At 53.0% G+C, this 8,484-nt stretch overlaps 1 pseudogene; it reads right to left on the bottom strand.

The window, feature by feature from the left end:
* Positions 1–8,096: 8,096 nt before the first annotated feature.
* Positions 8,097–8,215, bottom strand: LOC137626362 (5S ribosomal RNA; annotated as a pseudogene).
* Positions 8,216–8,484: the final 269 nt, after the last annotated feature.

The raw sequence follows: 8,484 nt of genomic DNA, 5'->3' as shown, positions 1-8,484 counted from the left end.
TCAATATCATGGCTAGATACTCCAGATGTTGAGGCAGAAGTAGAGAAGGCTCCTAGGAAATTACCATGATCCCTCACTCTTGGTAAAGACCCGGAAGCTTGTCCCGGTGTTGAAGAAGGTCGAACCTGAGCCTACCGGAGTTGACCAGACCTCCAAAAAGCGAAGGAGGCGGAAGCCTGCTCCTGAGCGGCCATGAGGATAGCAGGAAGAGTTCTCTGGGGAAAAACCTGCGATGCCGCGGCGGGATCGCCACACCGCATCCTAAGCAGGAACACCTGTAGTCTAGGCTGAATTCCAAGAGCTTCCTGGAAGATGGATGGAATGGAACCTGAAAGGACCTGTCCTTCCGATCCAGGGCCTAAGGAGTCCTGCAGCCTTGTTACCAGTCTGATCGACTCTGCTGTTCCACGCTGGACGAAGTTTGTTCGACAAACTTGATCAGAGCTGAGAGGTCGACGACGGAACTCCCGTCTCAGATGCTTTCCAAGAAGAAAGGATCGACTGAAGAAGCCAGGGGGGGGGGAAGCCGTCGACGACCCTATGGAGGACCTTCTCCTAAGGCATGGATCCTTCTGCCCAACGGGCAAACCTCTTGCCGACCCCATGGCATAGAGGCTCAGTGACACTGGATTCGCTGACAGTGAAGGAGAGATGGTAAGAGCGAGGCGCGATATCCTTGGCTGATCACGGAGATAGTGCAGGAATCGGCCTCGGGAGGCTGTTATCCGGACGAGTAACCTTAGGCATCCCCCAGCGTGAGACCTGCAAGGGGGATTGCCAATCCTAGAGTTTGTGAACTCTGCCGCTCCCTCTAGGATTATGCCCCCCCCCCGGGAGAGCCTCCTGTGCTACCTGTCCCTGACAGGAGGGGACTGCTATTGTACACCTTGTCTTAGCTGCCGTAGCCGGTTCCGATAACTTAGGCTGAATGAAGAGGCGTCAGAGGCCTGCAGGGTCTGGAAGTAAGCGCCTGAATGAAGAGGCGTCAGAGGCCTGCAGGGTCTGGAAGTAAGTGCCTTGGAGGAGTGAAAATGGAATGCGACTTCCTCCGCCCAACAACTGTCCATTTCTCTGTCCTTGGGCTCAAAACAAGCTCTTCCCAAAAATGGAAGAGTGTCTGAGCTTGTCGACATTCACGGAGGAGACACCCGAGAGGAAGCCCTCGGACACTGCGTGTAGATGCTCCAACATCGAGGTTGCCCGCAAGTTTGAAACTTGGCGACGGAACGCAAAGGTGCTTGAGCCCGAGAGGAGGAAAGTACCCATGATCTTCCTGGGGCTTCCTAGTACAAAACCTCGGGTCGCAACCGAGGAGGGAAAGGCCTGGTAAGCCCCTTCCACGAGAGGTGAAGAGGAAGGGCTAAACTAGCCACCCCTTGCCCGACGGAGAAATCTCGAAAGGAAAACTCCCTGGCAAGACAATTCCAGGGAATGACGAAGAGAAAGGACTAACCCAGGTTCTGAAAAGAAGAATGTTGCACAGACCTCCCTGAAGATTCTTCCTGCTCTAGCACGAGCCATGCTCTGCATTTACGGGGTGAAGACCGTGCTTTGGAAATACGCGCTCCCGAAGACTCGCCAGGCTGGACATGTTGCGAAACCCCGACGGGAATCGCGGTCGCAATCGCCCTAGCGCTCGCGCGATGATAAATCAATGGTTCGCGCGTGGGCGAACTTGGAAGCGCCCGTGCACGGGCACGCAGGAGCGCAGACGAAAGTGCGCGAGGGAGCGCAGAAGGAGAGCGGGCGTGGTTGGAAGGGCGAGAGCTGGCGGTCGGAATCCAATAGTTCACAGGCGAGCGATGACACGTAGGCAAGCGATGGCTTACAGCAGGAATCGAGCTGGCGCTCGCGCGATGGAACACCGTTGGTTAGCGCGCGGGCGAACATTGGTGTGCATGTGCGCGGGCGCGCGTGTAAACTCGCGTCCACGTGGGCGTGCGGTCGCGCGGGCCTGTGGGCGTGTGGTCGCGTAGGCACGTGGGCGCGCGGCCGAGCGCAGGCGGTCGGGAGACCGATGGCGCATAGGCGGGCGATGGCGCGTTGACGAGCGATGGCGCGTCTTGGCGAGCAAAGGCCCGTAGGCGAGTGAAGGCGCGTTGGCAAGTGATGGCGCGTTGGCAAGCGACGGCGCGTTGGCGAGCGGTGGTGCATTAACAAAACGCTAGCGCACAGGCGAAGAATCGCGCGGGCGCGTAGGAGATTGCTGACGCGTAAGAAACTAGGGACGGTTGACGGCGAGCGCTGATGCGAGCTGTCAATCAGGCGATCCTGGACGGTCAGGAAAAAAACCGTTGGCGCCCATTGGTGCGAGGCAGGAAAGGGCGCGCAGATGTGCGCTGGCGATTTGAAGAAAGCTGGCGCACAGAAGGACAGAAGTAAAGGTGAGCGCCGGCGAGCAGGAGGAAGATCTACGGCAAGACTCAGCTACCGGAGATCGTGGTCCACAGCAGGCGAGCGCTAGATCGCTGCTGATGGTGTCCAGGGAACCTGTAACGCGTGGAAGATCGATAGCGAGTAGGCGATCGATGGTGTGTTGGTGAACACCGGCGCGTAGGCAAGCGTTGGCGCATGGTGCTTGCGTGCAGGCGGAAGATCACGCGGGTGGTCAGGAGATCGCTGATGTTCAGGGGAACGCTGACGCGCTGGTGATCGTTGACGCGCAGGAGATCGCTGACGAGCAGGCGAACGTTGACGCGTCTGTGGTCGCTGGCGAGCAGAAGGGCGACGCGTGGAATCCTGTGTGTACAGTAGCTTTAGAAGCACGCGTAGGTGACCGCGAGCGTTGCTGCGCTGGAACAGGCTGACGAGCCGGATTGCGAGGGCGAGGAGAGAAGCGTCCTTGTCCAAGACCTGAACCGAAGTTCCAGGTCGCGCGGGCGAACGTGGGCGCGTATCAGGAACTGGGAGCGCAGGTGCGCTCTGACGGGCAGGAGATCTAGAGCGCTCAGGAGACCGATGGCGCGCAGGGCGCACAACAGGAACAGCAGGATGTTCGGAGTCCTCAGGAGAGCGCTGGCGAGCAGAGGGGCGATGATCATCAGGAGAGCGCTGACGACCAGGAGAGCGCTAGCAAACAGGAGAGTGCTAGCGATCAGGAGAACGCCGACGAGCAGGAGAACGCCTGTGCGCTAACACTGCAGAAGGGCGCACAGGGGAACCCTGACGCGCAAGGGAAGCACCCACACCGTGGGAGGCAACCTTTTGCCCCGAAGGAACCGTTGCCCGTCGGATGATGAGGTCAGACTGCTGTCCATCTACACCAGGGGCGGAAGGTCTGGAAGGCGCTGGAGATCGATCCCCGGAGAGATCTAAGCAGGAAGGAGCTGCAGGCTGCATACGACGAGGAGAAGATTCAAAAAGGCGCCTCTTAGCACCCTTATAGGGTGACGGGAGGCCCTTACGACGTAGCGGACGGTGAGCCTTACGGCAAAGGCGGCCAACAGCAACAACAGCAGAAGAGTCCTCCGAAAAGGAGTCTCTATGAGTGTCCTCTCTCGTGAACGAGAGAGAAACACTTCGTAGAAGAGACGGGTCCGCCAGTGACCTAAAAAGAGCAATCCTCCGAAGAGGGGCTCCTGCAGTTGCCCAGCCCCTTGAGCGTAACTGCAGGTGCGACCGCTCAGCACCAAGAGCATAGTCGCACGAAATAAAGGCAAGAGGAGAACCCCCCAAAGGAAAAAAAAACTCAAGCCTGGACAGGAAAACTTCCCTCGGAAGGAAAGTTACCCACCCAAGGAGGCGAGCCATCAGTGTTCTAAAATGAACTGGAGAGCTGTCAGTCGTCACGGGAGTACTTCCAGGAGAAGGAGACACGCCCCTGACGAAGATCTATAGGGGAGGCAGCAACAGCAGATTCCCCAGGCCTCAACAAGACAGCTCACTCCGTTGTCAAATTACAGAAACGAACTAGATCGTTAACTGTGAAAAATAAAAACAAAAACATGAGTTAACATTCATTCCCCAGGTAAGACTCCGAAGAGGAATCCCGAGGGAAAAAAACACAAGAATTACACAACAAGCACGTGCCTTCACAACCACTTACACTCACGGAAGGAGAGCTGTACCAAACACAGAATTATAACAATTATAATTATGTAACTATGTAATTATGTAATTTAAAAATGAATGAACACTAATTAAAGAACGAAAACCCCGAAAGGAAACGTTCTACAAAAGCTGAACAACCAACAAATACAATTAGATTCATAAACTAATTGAGACAACGTACGGCGTAGCAACCCCACCCACCCGGGAAGGAAGCTACTCAGACGTAGTAAAGGTAAAACATAGTAAAGGGTGAACGACCTCCAACTCGATCGCTACCCATGAAATTACACCGTGGTGGCCTAACTGCCGAGGGCTCCACGGAGATATCGTACACTACACACACAAGCACGAACTCTGAAAAGGAAACTTACAGATTTCTATACTCAAATATATACATAAACACGAAAAATTTTTTACATATATATTGAGTAAAAGAAAAGTAAGTGATTAAGTAAAGACAAAACAAATAATGGCTGCCAAGCGAGGACGAAGACAGGCACGTCTGTCCATCGTCCGAGCCAAAAGTGAAGTGAGACATTTCACCGGTGTGTGAGGGAGGGAGGGGTAGCAAGCTACCCCTCCCCCTACCCCTGCTAACTAGCGCGGGGTAGGAAACCCTTGTTAAAATCTAATGGCTCGTCATTTCAGCTACGCCGAAAGTAATACCCAATGTAAATACAGTAGCGTGGTTTGTATTTTGGTTACGGAACAAATAGTATTTATTCAGAAGATATTTTCAGAATAAGAGGATAATAATTTGCTCTGACACCTTTATTTGTATTTTCAGGATTTTTAGGGCGAAATGAGATGCAAAATTCCTAAATGTGTTTATTAATAAACAGTATATAGAAATCGTTAGTTGCATATATATGCAATTAATGTAATAACAGAAATAAAGTTTCATCTGAAAAGGAAACACAAAGCCACTCTAAAGGAAATATAGTAGTATTTCACTACTGTATCTGTCATTACTGTTTAAAGGAAACACTTGCGTAGAATATGCATGGCACGTGTAAGTCTTTTATGCTTTTGTCACCTTTGTACTTAGAACAGTCTATAGTGTCACTACTTAGACACTTCATTAAACATGATACACAGTAGGAGTAAACCATGTACATCCATCACTAAAAATCGAATTTTGAGCGAAGCGAAAAATGACAAATTCGGAGATAATTTGTATTTTTCCTAACCATACAAACCTTAGCTATTTACATTGGGTTTACCTTTTAGCGCAGCTGAAATGGCGAGCCATTAGAATTTAACGAGGGTGTATTACCCCCGCGCTAGTTAGAGGGGGGTAGGGGAGTGGTAGCTTACTACCCCTCCCCCCCTCACACACAGATGAATGCTCACTTTCACTTAGAGGTAGGACTTGTCTTGGGGGACAGGGCTGGCGGGCAAATATGTGTAAATAGCTAAGGTTTGTATGGTTAGGAAAAATACAAATTATCTTCGAATTTGTCATTTGTTCCGTAACCGAAATACAAACAACGCTATTTACATTGGGTGACTTACCCATCAGGTAGGGTGGAAAGTCCCCAGCCATACTGGCTTTGGCTTTACCCGGGGACTCAGAATCCGAGTGAGTCGCACTCGAGAAAAGGAGTCCCTGCACCTCACAAGTTCCTTGCTCCGCAAGGAAACGTGTGGCCTACATAAGCTTGTGTGTGAAGGAAGAAGTGTGACCCGTCCTAGGCAGTTGACCTGGAGTTCCAGAAGGAACTCTGGGTTAGGACGTTCCCAATACCACCTCGTCAGGGTATGGGGGACGCGACAGTATTGACTCAATACTCGGAACACAAGGAAGCATGGTTTACCTGCAGAGGTTCGAGGTCAGCTATGCAGAGACCAGGATGCTGCCTCCCCGTAGAGGGGATGATGAAGAAAGAAACAAGGGCCAGACATACTTCTTTCGTTCATGCAGACTAAAACCTGATAACAATGCCCTCAACCTTCTGCTACCTGTCCAAAAAGGAGCCTGAGGTTAGACCAGCTGTTGTGTAGCCACCACAGAGCGATAGAAAACGTATCGAGACTCTTGTGGGTCACGCCCTGCAGGAAGCGGGCTGCGAAGGTCATTAGACGCTTCCAGACTCCAGCTTGTAGCACCTGCGTCACAGAGTAGTATTACTCGAAGGCGAGGGACGTTGCGATGTATCCAACATCGTGCTGTAGGGCGACGTGACGGGGGAGGGTCTGGAGACAGGTCGAGACAAATGTCCTTGAGTCCGGGCTGAAGAGGTATACTGGTGACTCCCCCGTGTCCTCCTTGTGCTCCCAAATCGGCTGCAACTGAGGACAAACTGCAGCTGTTCCCAAAGCTAACCTCTCGATTCCTTTACTGGCAAGAAAGAGAAGGTCTTGGGACATCAGATACAGAATGGAGACTCGAAATCTTGAAGGAATTGGACCGAAGGGCCGGGACCCCCAGATTCTGAGTCTAGCCAACAACTCGGGAGCGAACCTGAATGTTGCCTTCCCCTCTTCCATAGAAAGGGGGAGTCGTAAGAGACCAAGAAGATTGCTTACACACTGGCCGTGGCCAGAGTGAGCAGGAGACCCAAGGCGGAATACAATCCGAGGCCTGTCGTAAAGGGTCTTGAGAAGATCTCTTAAAGGACTAAAAGTCCGAGCCATGCTCCAAGTTGGAGGTCTTCCTCCGACTAGGGCAGGGACGATCGTAGCTTCGCATGAGCGAGGAAAGATCCAGCGGGCAGGAAAAAGTTATTCCTTTAAGCCTGAAGGCCAGGGAAAGGCTGAGCGACAGGCTTCATTGCCGAGAGCGGAAAGGAGTTTCCTCCCGCTAAAAGGCAATAAGACCGTTATTGCTGGAGAAGAGGCCTCAAGGGAAGAGGTATATCTCCCACGACACCAACCACCGAAGACTCTTCACTTTGCCTGGAAGACCCCTGTGGATGACTATCGCAGATGACGCGACCTCCGTACCGCGACTGTAGCGGGTTGTCTCTTTTTGAGGAGGAGGCGTAGTGTCTCCAGGCATGAAGCCGAAGCGACGCCCCGGTTCGGGAGAGATGTCGCAGTGTGGTTGTTTGAGTAGTCTGCGCCGTGGGAGAAGCTCTCCTGGGAGTTCCGTCAGGGGAAGCAGAGGGTCCAGAAACCGTTCTGCGCATAGTCCCAGTGGAGCTTTCCCATTGAAAGGTTGACAGACAACCTGGTCTTGTTGAGACCCATTGTCCACAGACAAAAAGGAGGGAAGACGCAGGCGTCGAAGTTGTCCCACCATCTCCAGAATGCATCTTGCCAGAGTCTCGGGGTCTGAGACTGGGGGGAAGAACAGCGGAAGCTTGAGGTTCCAAGCTGTCGCGATCAGGTCCCCCAGACCAGGACTTGCTGGTTACTCAAGGTCAAAGACCCCCAGGTACACTCTCTCTACGAGGCTCTGCTCGGATAGTCGGAGAGAACATTCCCCTGCCTGGAATGAGAGAGCCGATGGTGGTATTGAGAGAATCTCAATCATCCCGGTATCTCTACTGCAAGATGTCAAGGTGTGAAAATGCGTCCCCTGCTGGTTAGAACACGCCAGAATCATGAAGTCGACGCGCACGGGGCGACTCGGCAGGAGCTGTAGGATCTGTAGAGGGGCCAGACTACGGCCCCTAAGCCTGCCTGAATGATGGAGAGGTATCCTTTAGGTCTTGACCATAGGCCTGGACCGGAACATGCCCCCCCCCCCCCGCCTTTCCTTTGACGAGTCTGAGAACAGCATCAAGAATGTGGGGAAAGGACGAAAATATCCACTACCATCAAGAGGCTCCATAGGTCAACACCCATTGCAGGTCTAATAGTTCCGCTGGTCCCATAGGGGCCAGGAAGTCCGGTTAAACGTTGCCTGAAGCCACCGGAACTTGGACCGCCCCCCATGGAACTTATCCTGAGGCGACCGTTCGGACTATAGACGGGTCAATGAGGAAAGGAGAACTAGGAAACGTTCCAAGGTAGGGCTGAAAGCTCTGCTTGACTGAGAACAGGTACTGCGACTCTCCTCAGTCTTGCCACAGTCAACTGAAGGGAAGGCTCGGAGGATGTGGCAACAGAATCTGGCGTCCCCAGGTGGTCACCCATCCAAGTACCGACCAGAACCGACGTTGCTTAACCTCGCTGGACGGACGAGAAGCGGGGTTTCCAACGTGGTAAGGCCGTTGACTCAATATCATGGCCAGATACTCTGGATGTTGAGGCAGAAGAAGAGAAGGCTCCAAGCAAAATACCATGAACCCACACTCATGGTAAGCATCCGGAAGCTTGTCCCGGCGCTGAAGAAGGTCGAACCCGAGCCTACCGGAGTTGACCAGCCCTCAAAAAAGCAGAGGAGGCGGAAGCCTGCACCTGAGCGGCCATGAGGAAAGCAGGGAGAGTTCTCTGGGGAAAAAAACCTGCTATGCCACAGCGGGATAGCCACACTGCATCATAAGC

This window comes from Palaemon carinicauda, chromosome 33 (assembly GCF_036898095.1).
Source record: "Palaemon carinicauda isolate YSFRI2023 chromosome 33, ASM3689809v2, whole genome shotgun sequence".
In the NCBI taxonomy this organism is placed as follows: domain Eukaryota; kingdom Metazoa; phylum Arthropoda; class Malacostraca; order Decapoda; family Palaemonidae; genus Palaemon; species Palaemon carinicauda.
Note: the sequence above shows the minus strand (reverse complement) of the source record. Positions and strands in the feature narration are given on the sequence as shown.